The 14,837-nt window shown below is 37.2% G+C and overlaps 1 pseudogene; it reads left to right on the top strand.

Annotated features, from left to right (window-relative positions):
* Positions 1 to 4,984: 4,984 nt before the first annotated feature.
* LOC122725904 lies at positions 4,985 to 5,574 on the top strand (annotated as a pseudogene).
* Positions 5,575 to 14,837: the final 9,263 nt, after the last annotated feature.

Genomic DNA, 14,837 nt, shown 5'->3' with positions numbered 1-14,837 from the left:
TTTTAGACCAAAGCAACTATATTTTTGTAACAGAAAAATGATCAACTTGAGTAATTGCATTTAAATGCAACAAAAGACAATTTAGAATTCAGTATTGTACATAAGAAGTCATTACTAGCTGAGAAAAGAAAAAATAAATGGATCTGGGCCCCCATGCTTAGGGATACAGTACTTTGGAGTAGGGGGGGCAGAATTTCATGGTGCCCCACGTTCAAATTCCTTAACTCTTGTCTAGTTTGAAGTTCTTACAAGATTTTCCCAGGTATGTCACCTGATTATAGAAAGAGAAATCACTCAGAAATGAGCAGTCTTCTATTTCTTGAATAAACATTTTTCCCACCTGTGATGTTTAAAATCTAAATTGTGGTCGCCAAAAAATAAAAGGCTTCAGTACCAGTCTTTGGGCATTAAACATTTATTAGAACATACAGATATTTACAAAGAGTTCAGAAGGTTATGAAAAAGAAGTCCTACCTAGCCTAGAGTTCCAGCTTGGTTGGGTTCTTCCTGAAGTCCTCCTCCACAAGCCTGCTTTAATCTCCTCAACGAGACTGTCTTAATCAGGAACTCCTTCCCCAGCCTGTTTAATCAGCATTCCCCAGCAATCTGTTTGTGGAAGCTTTTTTATAGATCTGGAACAGAGGCAGTCCTTACACACTGCTTCAAGGTGATTGGTTGGTGTCATCCAAATCCATTGTCTTTGAAGGTGTTCTCAAGTTGAGTTCACAGTCTAGTTTCTGAGAACAATACCTTCTTAAGGGATAGCCAGGTGTGATTACAATCCAATTAACTTGAAGTAGGCTTAATCAGCAGTCAATTACTCTCACTTGATTCAATCAGTCTTGATTAATCTCCAGGTGGGTCTTTGAGTATCTGCTAAATCCCATTATTTCATCACACACCTCTTTACCCCCAAGAATGACTGCTTTTATAACTCAATGAATTATGAGAATTTCCTATTTCCTTAATGTAGAGGTTAGCAAAAAACACTGTATTACTTGATATTTTATAAGAGAAGAGATACTTCCCAGGATCCATTATGCTATATACAGCTTCATTTCTCTGCATGCAAGGAAAAAGTGGAATTATCTCCATAATTTCCAATGAAAACCTTGCCCTGTCCTCTTCTCTCCTCTCCTTTTTCCTCTCTTGTTCTCTTTGCTCCATCTCTTCTCATTTCCTTTCTCTTCCCCTCCTCTCTTCCTTTCCCTCCTCTCTTCTCTCCTTTTTTTTTTCTATCCCACTTCCCTTCTGCTCCTTAACCCCTCCCCTTTCCTCTTATTTCTTCATTTTATTCTGGGGTGAAGAGCACAATTTGTAACAGCTCTGCTAACACGAACCAAAACTATTTGTTCATTTATAGTTTAAACTGGAAGCTTCTGTCAATGCTATTCAGACACTGCAAAATTTTCTGATTCATGTATTCCCCTTTTAGAACTAGGGCAGGCTGTCCAAATCAAGCCCAGAGAGTCTCTTCCAATTGGAATCTTATTGGCCAATTGCCAACCTCTTTCCAGTTCCATAATTCTACAGAGATTCTGACTCTCCATCAGAGAGTCCATAAATAAATAAATTTTTAAATTTTCTGATAGAATTTTCTAATCCTTGGGGTGGTGGGGGAGGAAATCTGTGTATAAATAATGTTGTGATGCTTCACTCCCATTGGAGGGATTCTAGCACAACAACCTAACTCTGTTGCCACAAGGAAATGCCTTATCATATGAAGATACATCATATACTAGCATGCAAATAGAAAAATATTTTGAGAAAGTTAGTGGGGAAAAGAATGCTAGATCCCCAAGCACTGTACCCAGAAAACCTGGTAGATTGAAGACCTAATACCACCATTTGGCAACATGGCCTCACGGAAGTCATTTCTCCTTTCCTTTTATTTTACTTATCAGTTATATGAGAATGCCGTTTAGTCAATAAATATTTATTAAGCACCACCTGTTATGTACCAGTCACTGTGTTAAGCAATGGGAATATAAAAAAAAAGCAAAAACCAGTCCCAGTTATCAAGAAGCTCATGTCTAACAGGGTAAGATGATATATAAAAAGAAGCTGAAAAGGAGAAGGTAGGGAATTTCCCTGGGAAAAGACATGGTGAAGTCACATGTTGTGCAGCCAGGTGAAAAATGGTGAAATGCTTTAATGGAGGATTTAAGAGGAACTCTCAAAAGTCTCCCCTCTTTCTTCTCCAATCAGAGGGAAGGAAAGGTCCCCAAAGCAAAGAGTTCTGAGAATATTGCAGTGGATCAACAATTAAGTCCTTCTAACTCCAGTATTCTATGAGTCTCTGTGGAGTGATCATAAAGTAATCTCGACTTTCTAATCAAGGAAAAAAAATCTTTCTTGTGCTCTCTTCTCAGAAAATTGAATTTATAAATGATGCTAAACTGAATTGAGTAAGTTTTAGTTTTAAAAAAAATTTGAGAGTAAGAAGATAGTAACCCAAATGTGAGTAGAATCAATATGATATACTTTTGAGTATATATAAGTTCTTTGAGAAATTCAATTTTTTGGATACAATTGAAGGTGCAGAAAAACATAATTTATAATGGGAAAAATAACCTTAAAATGTATATGGTTTGAGGCATGCTATAATTGTTATTTTATATAATTCCTTTTGATGTTTGTTTGGTTTTTCCCTGTCAGGTACTATTAAACAAGTAACCTTTTCCTATTTATGATAACTTCTTTACTTTTGGACACAAAGCAAAAACAAAACTTTAAAATTCAATTCACCTCCTCAAATATTTGTTGAAATCCTACTATATCCAAAGCTCTTTACTAGGTATTATGGCAGAATAGAAAAAAAAATTTAAGGTCACCCCTTATTCTCAAGAAACTAATATTTTAGGAGAATAGGTAAGGGGCATATGAGAAAATAGTTATTAATAATGGGGTTTTGGGGGGGACCCAGGGACACCCCCCCCACTCAGAAACTCTGGCTGGTGTCTCAGGGCCAGTCCAGAGTCCTTAGAAATGGAAATCAGATTCTTAGTAGACAATGGAAACCACACTTATCTGAAAGCCTCTGCCCTCAGAGGGTCTGTCTTTCACAAGACCCTGAGTTCAGCACTACACTGACCTCAGCACATACAGCTCATTTTGATATGGGCCACCCTCAGGTCCTGTAAACCAATGGCTTTGAATGATGCTAGCCAATTAGCCTTGAACAGTGTGTAAGTGCCACCTCTCTTGTCCACAAGGGGCTTACACTCTCTCATGCTCTCTCTTGGCCTCAGACTCTGGAGGAGGCAACCATGCATCCCCCCTCCTCTTCTCCTCTCTATCTAGATAATGTAGGGTTTCTGAACTCTAATTTGGAGGCATGCCCTCTCTCTTTACTAACATTCAATATGATTAATAAATGCCTAATGCCAAAAACTGGTGCAATAGCCTCTAATTTAAAAGTGCCAATATATTAAAAACCCCAGCTAAGTCCCCCAATAACTTAAAACAGGGACATACTTACCCCAATATTTCAAACTACACAGGCAAAAAATTAAATGCTATATATCGCAGAATATAATAAGTATTTACTGAGTTTCAGCGGAATTCTAGTTCTGGAAAAAGGTTCCTGAAGATCATAGCATTTGGCCCAGCCTTTGTATGAGATAGAATTTTAATAAATAAATATGGTAGCAAAGTTTTACAGAAGGGAGGGATAATATGAATAAAGTTAAGGAAATGGAAAAAAGTATTGATTGTTTGCAAAGTTAGGAGTAGTCCAGATTTGTTTAAAAATAGGTATGTTTATGGGATTATTTTAAGATAAGTCTTAAAGATAAGAAAGATAGATTAATGCCAGAAAATGTGTCAATCAACCAATAAGCATTTTTATTTATATTATATTTATATTTATTTTATTAAGCAACTGTGATGTGTCAGACATCTTGTTAGGTACTGGGATTAAGAAGACAAAAAATATAACAGTGCCTGCCTTGAAGGGGCTCATTTTCTGTATTTTATTCTGTATATTTGGAGAGACAAGATGGACTCATAACATTTTACATGAAATATAGCCTTGAGATTTGACTTGTGATGTGATAATCCCAGATTAGTAAACTCCTTCCAACAATGCAGGTTAGTACCTTCTCTATGACATATTCTAAGAGAGTTGCCTAGATTACTTAAAGGTTAAATAACTTGATGAGATCCACACAGCCAATATATTTCAGAGGAAAGACTTAAGCCCATCTCCTGTTGGTTTGGGGGCCAATTCAATTCATGACACCATGGTGCCTTTCATATATAAAAAATAAAAAGAAGCAGAGTAAAGAAAATGGTTTATGGGATGACTATAACAAGTGTAAATGGAAAATGATATTCACACACATACACAAAATCAAAAGTAAATGTCGTAGGGGGCAGTTAGGTAGCACAGTGGATAGAGCATGGGCTGTGGATTCAGGAGGACCTGAGTTCAAATCTCGCCTCAGACACTTGACACTAGCTGTGGGAACCTGGGTAAATCACTTAATCTTTATTGCCCCTCTAAAAAAAAAGGTAAATGTTGAAAAATTATGAAGATTAAGTATGACTCAAAAGAAGAGATCTGAGAAGACACTCCCACTCCACTCTTTGCAGAGATTGGAGATCCATAAGATTGCTTATTGCACATATTTTCTTAGTTTTTGGATGTACTAATTTCTGATTTTTTCCTCGTAGGGGTTTGTTTGGGTTTTTTTTTTGTCTTTAACAGTACTATTTGTTATGTCAAATGGCTCTCTGCGAGAGGGAGTGATACTGGGGACATAGTAATGAAATTAATAAAAACTTCTTTGAAAAACTCAACAAATACACAGTCATGGTAAGGAGTTTAGTCAAGACTCTTAGGGAAAGGATAACAAATGGAGGTAAGTTTGATACTATCATACTTAAGTTTTATAACTGTGTGTGAGATGAATTAGAGGAGGGAAAAACTAGAGCCAGAGAGACTAACAAGAAAGTCATGCTTTTTCCCCGCTAGGCCAAGATGCAGGTCGTCAGGAGCTGGGTGTGTCCCAAGATGTATGTGACGCCGAGGCGGCCCTTTGAGGAGTGGTGGTTGGACCAGAAGCTGACGCTGATCTGCGAGTAAGGGCTCCGGGACAAGGGCCAGGTGTGGCGGGTCAAGTTCACACTGGCCAAGATGTTGAAGGCCGCGCAGCGGCTGCTGACCCTGGATGAGAAGGACCCGCGACGCCTGTTCGAAGGCAGTACCCTGCTCCGAAGCCTGGTGCGCATCAGCGTCCTGGACAAGGGTAAAATGAAGCTGGATTAGATCCTGGGCCTGAGGATCGAGGACTTCCTGGAGCTGCGCCTGCAGACTCAGGTCTTCAAGCTGGGCCTGGCCAAGTCCATCCACCACGCGCGGGTGCTGATCCGCTAGAGGCACATCAGGGTCCGAAAGCAGGTGGTGAATATCCCCCCTCCTTCATAGTGCGACTGGACTCCCTTTGACTTCACATTGACTTCTCCCTGCGCTCACCCTATGGAGGGGGCCGGGCAGGCAGAGTTAAGAGGAAGAATGCCAAGAAGGGCCAGGGAGGGGCCGGCACTGGCAACGACGAGGAGGAAAATTAAGTGCCAGCCCTAACCTCTGCTCCCCAAAGTTTGATGCATTGGAATAAAACTCTTTGATTTCTGGAAAAAAAAAAAAGTCATGCAATGCTGCAGGCCAAAAGACACTAAGGTTCCAGACAAGAGTGAGGGCAATTAACTTTTTAGAAACGTAGTCATGAGTAGGAAATGAAGTTATTATTTAGGAACAACTGACAGGATCTGGTGACTGATAGTTATTGGGAGAGAAGAGAAAAGGAAGATTAAAATATGTTAAGTTTCCACTTTTGGAGGATGGTGACGCTAATAGAAACAGATAAATCAGGATGAAGAGCAGGCTGGTAGGAGATTACAACCACAAGTTAACTACAAAAAAGAAAAGACTATCCATTAAGCTTCCTTGAATTTCCTAAGGTAATAAAAATATGACATCAATTTTATTCTGATAAGATAGAAACTTAGATTTATTTTTACATGGACATTCACCTCAGAATATTAAAATGACAAGTTGTATATCCATAGCACTTTGAAGTTTACAAAGTGTTTTTTTTTCTTCATAGAAACCATCTAAGATGCTTATGAAAGTTGATTATCCTTACTTTATCTTATTTATTTATTTTTGCGTGTGTGTGTGGGGGGGAAATGAGGATTAAGTGACTTGCCCAGGGTCACACAGCTATTAAGTGTCTGAATCCAGGTCCAGTGCTTTATCCACTGGGCCATCTAGCTGCCCCTATCCTTACTTTAAATGAGGAAATTTTGCCTTACAGATGTAAAGTGATTCACTAGTAAGTATTTGCACCAGCATTCAAAACAAGGCCTCTTCTGAATCCATTTCAATTGTTCTTTCTACTATACCATGTGTATAGGAAGGCAAAATATTTTAAATCTTTTTTTCTGATTATTGTCTACATTATTTTCTTCTATGACTGGGGAGAGATGGGGATGGATCAAGCTGTCTAAGAAGGAGTAAACTGGCAAAGGTTGGGGGAGAAAAGTGAAAGTTTACATGCTGATTGGACTTAGTTCCACAGATAAGTTTCTTTTGGCTTTAACCAGTGTCTGTGAAAATCAGAGCTATTCTATCTATGATTTTATAATTTATTATTATTATTATTTTCATCATAATAATCATTATTATATTAGAACAAGGAGAATAGGTAGCATTTACATAATCCTTTAAGGTTTGTAAAACACTTTGCAAATATCTTATTTTATCCTCAAAACAACTCTGGGAAGTAGGTGATATTATTATTCCTCTTTTGTTACCCATTAACCAACATGTTGTTGTTGTTGATCCATTTCAGTCATGTCTTACTCTTTATGACCCCGTCTGGGGTTTTCTTGGCAAAGACAATGGAGTGTTTTGCCATTTCCTTCTCCAGTTCATTTATAAATGAGGAACTAAGTCAAACATGGTTAAGTGACTTGCCCAGTATCACACAGCTAGTAAGTGTCTGAGGTTGGATTTGAACTCAGGTCTTCCTGACTCCAAGACCAGTATGCTATCCACTGTGCCAATTATCTGCCCCATTAACCAACACAGACTGTTTTTAAATGCATATAGAAGATGTCCATCAAATCATGTTAAATTTAGTAGAATTAAACATTTCAAATATAGCAAACTCAAAATGTGCTCATTTTTTCTCATAAAATGACAGATCAGAGGGATGACCATGGAGGCTCCCAATCTTTGCAAAGTCTGGCAGAGCTGCTAGCAAAGCATTGGGAAAGTATAACACTTTTCCCCAAAGAGGAAAAAAAATCACTACATCAAAATGATCATCATTCTATTTGCTTTCTCATTGAATGTTTCCAGAAGAATTGTACCTTCATTCCAGGCTTTCTTTCTTCATAGAATCCTTTTAAGTTAAATGCTATAATGTTTATGGTTGTATCAAAGATCAGAGCACTTGGAATCAAATATCTTCAATTGTTAAACACAAATCACTCTACTGACTATAACCATAGGAGACAACCTTTAAATAGTGGCTGATATTTAGGTACCTAAAAAATGCCCTACTGATTTGAAATCAAGAGCTCTCCAATAAAAGCATTAACCACCCTACTGTTAGGCTTTTTTCTCTTCTGACAAATAACAGGATTGAACATTCCCTCATACTTAACAAGTGGAAAAATCTAAATCAAAGAAGCTTTACAGTAGAAAGACTGGAGAGTTCACTAGGTTGAGTAACCTGTAACACCTTATGATGATTTAGCAACACAAAGTTTTTCTTGAGTGTAAAATAGGGCTACTTTTATCCTTACCATCTTAATTAGTCATTTCTGTTCCATGATTGCCCCTCCTCCCACTTTGTAAAGGAAGGTTATCTCCACTGAGGTAAGGCAGCATGACACTGTGTGTAAAGTGCTGAATTTGGGGTCAAGAAAACCTCAGTTCAAATATTGTTAATGACACATTCTTTCCTTGTGACTATGGGCAAGTAATTGAACTTCTGGAAGTGTTGGGCAACTCTCTAAGACATTCGGCTATAAGTCCCATGTCCTTGACGTTCCCAGCTAAAATCCTCCTCTAATATTTTATCATGTCATAAGATTTATCCTGAGTTACCGACAAGTATGCAAACAGAACATGAGCCACACTACCAAACTGCTTGAGTGACTTCAAGAACAAGTCTGGAAATGGAATAGCCCTTTTATCTGAGGAGTGATTTAACCAAGTTAGAACTGGTTCATCACCAGAAAGTTGGTCATTTAGGTTAGGAATACTTTAGGCCATGGAACTCATGAAGGCTTACTAAGTCATAGGTAGTTACCATCTGCATTAATAAAGACACTGTGACATAATAAATAAAGGACTAGACTTGAACTCAAGAAGACCTGCTACAAACACTTACTAGTTATGTGATGGTGGACAATTCACTTAACTTCTCTCAGTCCCAGTTTCCCCATCTGCAAAATGGGAATGAGGGTCTTCTTTATCTATGAAGGCAGCTAGGTGGTGCAGTGGGTAAAGTGCTGGGCCTAACGACTCATCTTCCAGGGTTTAAATATTGGCTCAGATATTTAATAGCTGTGTGACCCTGGACAAGTCACAACCCTATTTGCCTTAGTTTACTCACCTTTAAAATGAGCTGAAAGAAATGGCAAATCACTACTGTATTTTTGTTAATCTCCTGGATCTGCTCAATTTACTCTGCATCACCTCAGATAAGTCTTCCCTGGTTTTTCAGAAACCATTCTGCTCATCATTTCTTATTCCGTCACAATCATATACCACAGCTTGTTCAGCCAATCCCCAATTGATGGGCATCCCTTCAATTTCTAATTCTTTGCCACTACAAAAAGAGTTGCTATAAATATTTTTGTATATATAGGTCCTTTCCCTTTTCTTTGATCTCTTTAGGATACATATATAGTAGTGCTATCGCTGGGTCAAAGGGCAAGCACAGGGTTTTTGTTTTGTTTTGTTTTGGTTTTGGTTTGGGGGGGGGGGAAATGTGGGTTAAGTGACTTGCCCAGGGTCACACAGCTAGTAAGTGTCAAGTGTCTGAGGTCAGATTTGAACTCAGGTCCTCCTGAATCCAGGGCCAGTGCTTTATCCACTGCGCCACCTAGCTGCCCCCATTTTGATTTCTTCTTCTGTAAACTGCCTGTTCATATCCTTTGACCACTGATCAATTATAGAATGGCTCTTATTGTTATGTTTGAGAAAGAAGGCCTTAATAAGATAAATTTCCTATACATTTTATGTAACTTCTTGTCCCATATAAAATGTAGTTTCCCTGATTATATCTTTTAAATGAGTCTGTATTTTGCTTTTGTTTTGTCTGAGATCATGATTGCTGCCCATGTTTTTTTTTTTATGTAACCTGAAGCATAATAGATTCTGCTCCAGCCCCTTATTTTGACTCTTTGTTTGTGTCTTTCTGTTTCAAGTTTGTCTCTTATAAATGACATATTGTTGAATTCTGATTTCTAATACATTCTGCTATCTACTTCCATTTTATGGATGAGTTAATCTCATTCCCATTCAGTTTTGATTACTGTATATTTTCCTCCATCCTATTTCCTTCTGTTTATACTTCTCTTTTTACCTTTTCCCCCATTCAAAATTTACATTTTGCTTCTGACCACTGCCTCCTGTAATCTACTCTCCATTTTATCATCCACTCCCCTTTTCTTATCCTTCTCTCCTACTTCCCTGTTGGTAAAGAAAGATTTCTGTACCCAGTTGAGTGTGTGTATGTGTTTATGTGTATAATTTCTTCCCTCTTTGAACCAATTACTATGAAAGTGAGTTTCAAGAATTACCTGCCACCACCATCCCTATTTTCTACTCCATTATAAAAACACTTTTTTGTGTATGCCTCTTTTTTGTGAGATAAATTTCATTTCCTTCATTTTTCTTCTGCCTTCCACCTTCTCCCAGTGTATCCCTCTTTTTAACTCTCATTTTTCTTAGATCATCCCAACATAATCAACCGACATACATGCCCTCTATATAAACTCATTTTAACTGCCTTTATAATGATAAATTCTTAGGAGTTACATCAATCTTCTTTCCCTATGGTAATATACACAATTTAACCTAATTGAGTTCATTGTGATTTCTTTCATGTTTACCTTTTTATGCTTATCTTGTGTATAATAATTAATTGTTATTTGAAGTTTTTAATGACCCCATCTTTTGGCTAGAATTTTAAAAATTCCGGCAGGCACTGGCCTGGGGCTCAGGCACAGTGCCTCCCCAAAAGGCACCATGCTCCACCCACTGGTTGTAGCCATGATGCTGGCACCTCACATCATCACCAGTCACCTACGCCTACATGGGCCTGGCAAAATTATAATGACTCAAAGCCAAGTTCGGGCAGTCATATGACTGTCAGTCAGAGCTGCCAGTCAGTTGGCTTGGGGCTATGTGTGGTCATCCTAGGGTCTGCTGGGAAGAAGGGAGGTTTTTGCACCATTCTATCTTGAAGCTGGAAGGCAATAGGATGCTGCTGTGTGTTCTCAACTGATTCCTGGGGGGTGGTGTTATTCAGGTTATATTATTTCCCTTTCCCCATTTTATTTCCTTTCCCTGAATTCTACTGATCCTGTTTGTGTTTTTTTAAGTTCATTCTTGTTAAATAAATCCTGCTCTGTTTTGAGGGAGGCTGTCGGTCTCCTTCCTTGCCCCAATATTGAGGCTAGCCACCTAGCTAACACTCCCCAATTAAAAATTGGTCCCTACACTTGGGTCTTGTGTTTGAAAGTCAATTTTCCTATTCAGTTTGGTCTTCTCTTTGGGAATTCTTTGAAGTATTTGCTTTCATTAAATGTCCATTTCCCCCTTGAAGGATTATATTCAATTAGGTTATTCTTGGTTGTGATCCTAGCTCCTGTGTCTTCCAGAATATTCCAAGCCCTTTAGTCCTTTAATGTAGAAATTGTTTAAATCTTGTATGATCCTCACTGGGGCCTCATGATATTTGAATGGTTTATTTCCTCTGCTTACAACACAGACAATCCTCAACATTCATGTGTTTAACTTTTGTAACTTCAAGTATTCGTGTGATTTTGTTAGTAACCACATTTTCACTTTTGTGTTGGCAACTGTGCACATTCAAAGCTATGCAGTAGAAAAAAATGAGAGCCACAATATCTGCTAAAAGGAATTCATAAAATTGTTTGTGAACCTACTTCAGAAAGTGCTAAAGGTACCTTTCAAGTTCAGAATGGGGAAATTTTTTTAAAAATGGAAAAGTGGCTAAGTTTCTGGGTAAATAGAATGGTGGTTACCTTTGCCCTCATGCAGTGGGTTAAGCTCCAACTGGAGGCCAGGAACTTAGCTTAAGGCTTGTACTTTTCATAGGGAACAATTGAAACACTGAGCTAAATGTGAGATTAGAGATGGCAGGTTGCTCCTTTCCACTTTTTATCTCAGGGTTCTTCTGACATGACTTCCCTTGTCCCTCCCCATCAAGTCAAGCATTGCCTTTCCTCTCCTTTGCATGTTTTGGGTTATTTTATGGTTGTTGTGTTAGGAAAAGTTCATGTTATCAGAATTAATGTTTTGTTATAAAGAATTATATAAAGAAAGTGTATTTTCAATAATATCTAAAGAAAGATTATTGTATTTGTTAACCTAGAAATCTAACACCCTATATCCCATTAGTTTAATGTTTAAAGATTTGCATTTTTGATTTTGCATTTTTTATATTTTCTAGGAACATTATCCCCTCAAACACTGAGAATTGGCTGTATTTTCTTCTTGACCTGCGAATTCTGGAATTTAACTATTATATTTCTAGAAGTTTTCATTTGGGGATCTCTTTCAGGAGATTGGTGGATTCTTTAAATTTCTATTTTACCCTCTGGAATTAGATATTTGAGCAATTTCCCTTTATAATTTCTTGAAATATAATTTCTAGGCTCTTTTTTGATGATGGCTTTTGGGCTATCAAATAATTCTTAAATTATTTCTCCTTGATCTATTTCCCAGGTCAGCTATTTTTCTAATGAGATATTTCACATTTTTAAATTTTTTACTTTGTTTTATTGTTTCTTGATGTTTCATGGAGTCATTACCTTCCAATTTCACCAATTCTAATTTTCGATAAATTATTTTCTTTAGTAAACTTTTGTTCCTCTTTTACCATTTGGCCAATTCTTTTTTGTAAGATGTTATTTTCTTTGGTACTTTTTGTTTCTCTTTACCAAGCTGTTAATTTCCTTTCATAATTTTCTTGCATCAGTCTTATTTTTTTCCCAATTTTTTCCTCTACCACTCATTTCTTTCTAGGAATTCTTTTTTTAATTTAAATTTAAATTTAATTTTTTTTTGCAGGGCAGTAAGGGTTAAATGACTTGCCCAAGGTCACACAGCTAGTAAGTGTCAAGTGTCTGACGCCAGATTTGAACTCAGGTCCTCCTGAATCCAGGGCTGGTGCTTTACCCACTGTGCCACCTAGCTGCACCCTTGTTCTAGGAATTCTTGATGGACTTTGGTCCATTTAACATTTTTCTTTGAGGCTTTGCTTGTTGCTGTTTTCACATTCTGGTTTGTGGCTTGGTCTTCCTTGTCACTGTACTATTTTTTATAGTATTCTTTTTATTGTTGTTTGCTAATTTTTCTAGCCTACTTCTTGACTTTAAATTTTATGTTAAAGTTGGGCTCTGCTCACCTGGAGATGAAGAGACACTATCCCAATATTTAGATTTTTTTCCTACTGTTCTCAGGGCTAGTTCTGTGTTCCTGCAAAATGTTGGTGCTTCCAAAATGGTGTGATCTGGCTAGAGGTATGGCACTACTCTTCTGGTAAATGCTTTTGTCTTTACCCAGGAAAGCCCCTGCTCATCTGCCACCACAAGTGCCAGTTCTCATCTGTGTCCTGAAAATGAGACTATGTCCCCTTGCTGGCTTTTGACTGACCCCTACTTCTCTTATCCATCCTAGAATTGTGACCTGTAACTATATAGGCAATTCAACAGGGTCCTGTGTCCTGTGTCAACTCAGCCACAATTTCTTTCTGACTAGTTCCCTGACTCCCTTCATGAGAGTTCATGAAGGTGCTGCTGCCATAGCTGCCTCTATGGTCAATTGTTACTGTTTCTGTCAAAAGACCAGCCCACAAGCTGGTGTCACAGACCTCTTCTGCTGACCTCCTAAGTTGTCTCGGGATGGAAAAATATATCATCCTGTCCTTCAGTTGGCTCTACTGCTCCATAATTTCATTTGAGGTGTTATTTTTAAATTGTTTAGAGGAAAATATTGAGAGAGTTTGGCTGGATTACTCACTCTACCATCTTGGCTCCAATGATGATCAGTGTAGAATAATAACAGACCCTTCAAATATTTGAGGAAGAGATGTTTAATTGCTTATATATTTCCTGGTATAAGCTGTGTCTTCACAACACGTACAAAATGGTTTGGAGAAATAAAAAGCAAAATTCACACCAAGCCTTTTTGTTTGCCCCTTCTTCCCATGCTTATTGCATAATGGACTAGAAATCATATTTGATTGATAAGTGTGACAATGTTCCAAATGCCAAAAAGAACATGATTGCTAGGCACATTGATTGTAATTATGAAAAAGGTTTTAAAAAAACAAAATACTAGTTCTACTCCATTGAGATGAAGGTTTAGAAAACAATTTAAATCAACATTTGTTACTGTCACCTGAAAACCTAAGTACAAAGTAGTATGCCTAAGGGAAGGAAGCATACATGGGATCAGGGAGAGATGTTATAGAACTGAGAGGTCATAGATGATAAATTGTTATATTACTATATATTATCATTAGAGGCTCTTAACCTAGGTTCCATTGAACTTTTAAAAATATTTAATAACTATTTTAATATAAATGGTTTCCTTTATAATCCTATATACTTATTTTATTAAAAATAATTCTGAAATAGTATCAATAGTCTTTACCAAATTGCTAGAAAAGTCCTTGGCTGCAAAACTCCCCAACATTTTTTATATAAAAGATACACTGCAAATGCTATGCAAACCCCATTGGGATAGTGTCTATAGGCAGAATGATAAGCTAACATAGTCACTGCATTTAGTACTCAGGACTTGAGCTCAAATACCTTTGGGCTATTTCTTTAAATTAGTCAGTCCTAGGAGACAGTACTGCCATATCAACTATTTTCAGTCTATGGAAAAGTATACCTAGAAATACATCACTGCTACTGAAACATTTTGATTTTATATCTTTCTTTGTCTGTATATAATGGATGTGTGTAACCCCTCACACTCACAAAAATAAATGAATGAGTGAATAAATATATAAATTAATAAATAAGTAAATGAAATAGATAAACAGAAAATGGATAGATAGAGTGAGTGAGTGAATTAGCCCAAAGTTCTGATTTTATGAATCTGTATAAAGAAATATTGACTGATTCATTCAGTGAATTAAGGCTACAAAGTCATGTAATATTAATTGCCTAATATGTTGTGTAAACTCACTATTAGCAAAGTATAAATGTGTGTATATAAATATATGTGTATACATATATACATATAAATGTGTACATATATAGATGTGTGTGTACATGTGTGTGTTTCTGTGTAAGCATCACATTTCATCCTCACAACAACTTTATGAGATAGGTAGTATTGATACTAGTATTTTAATTTTAGAGATGCGGAAACCAAAGCTAAAAGCAGTTTAAGTGACTTGTCCAAGATAATCTAATCCAGATACTTGAAGTCTTCTTCCAACTACCAGGTGGCATCTGTGATATGGAAGTCAGATTATAAATATTCACAGTGTTGTTTTTGGGTTTTTTTTTTCTGTTTGGTAGGTGGGGGTATAGATAAATATTGACGT

Source organism: Dromiciops gliroides, chromosome 4 (genome assembly GCF_019393635.1).
Source record: "Dromiciops gliroides isolate mDroGli1 chromosome 4, mDroGli1.pri, whole genome shotgun sequence".
NCBI classification, from domain to species: Eukaryota; Metazoa; Chordata; class Mammalia; order Microbiotheria; family Microbiotheriidae; genus Dromiciops; species Dromiciops gliroides.
Note: the sequence above shows the minus strand (reverse complement) of the source record. Positions and strands in the feature narration are given on the sequence as shown.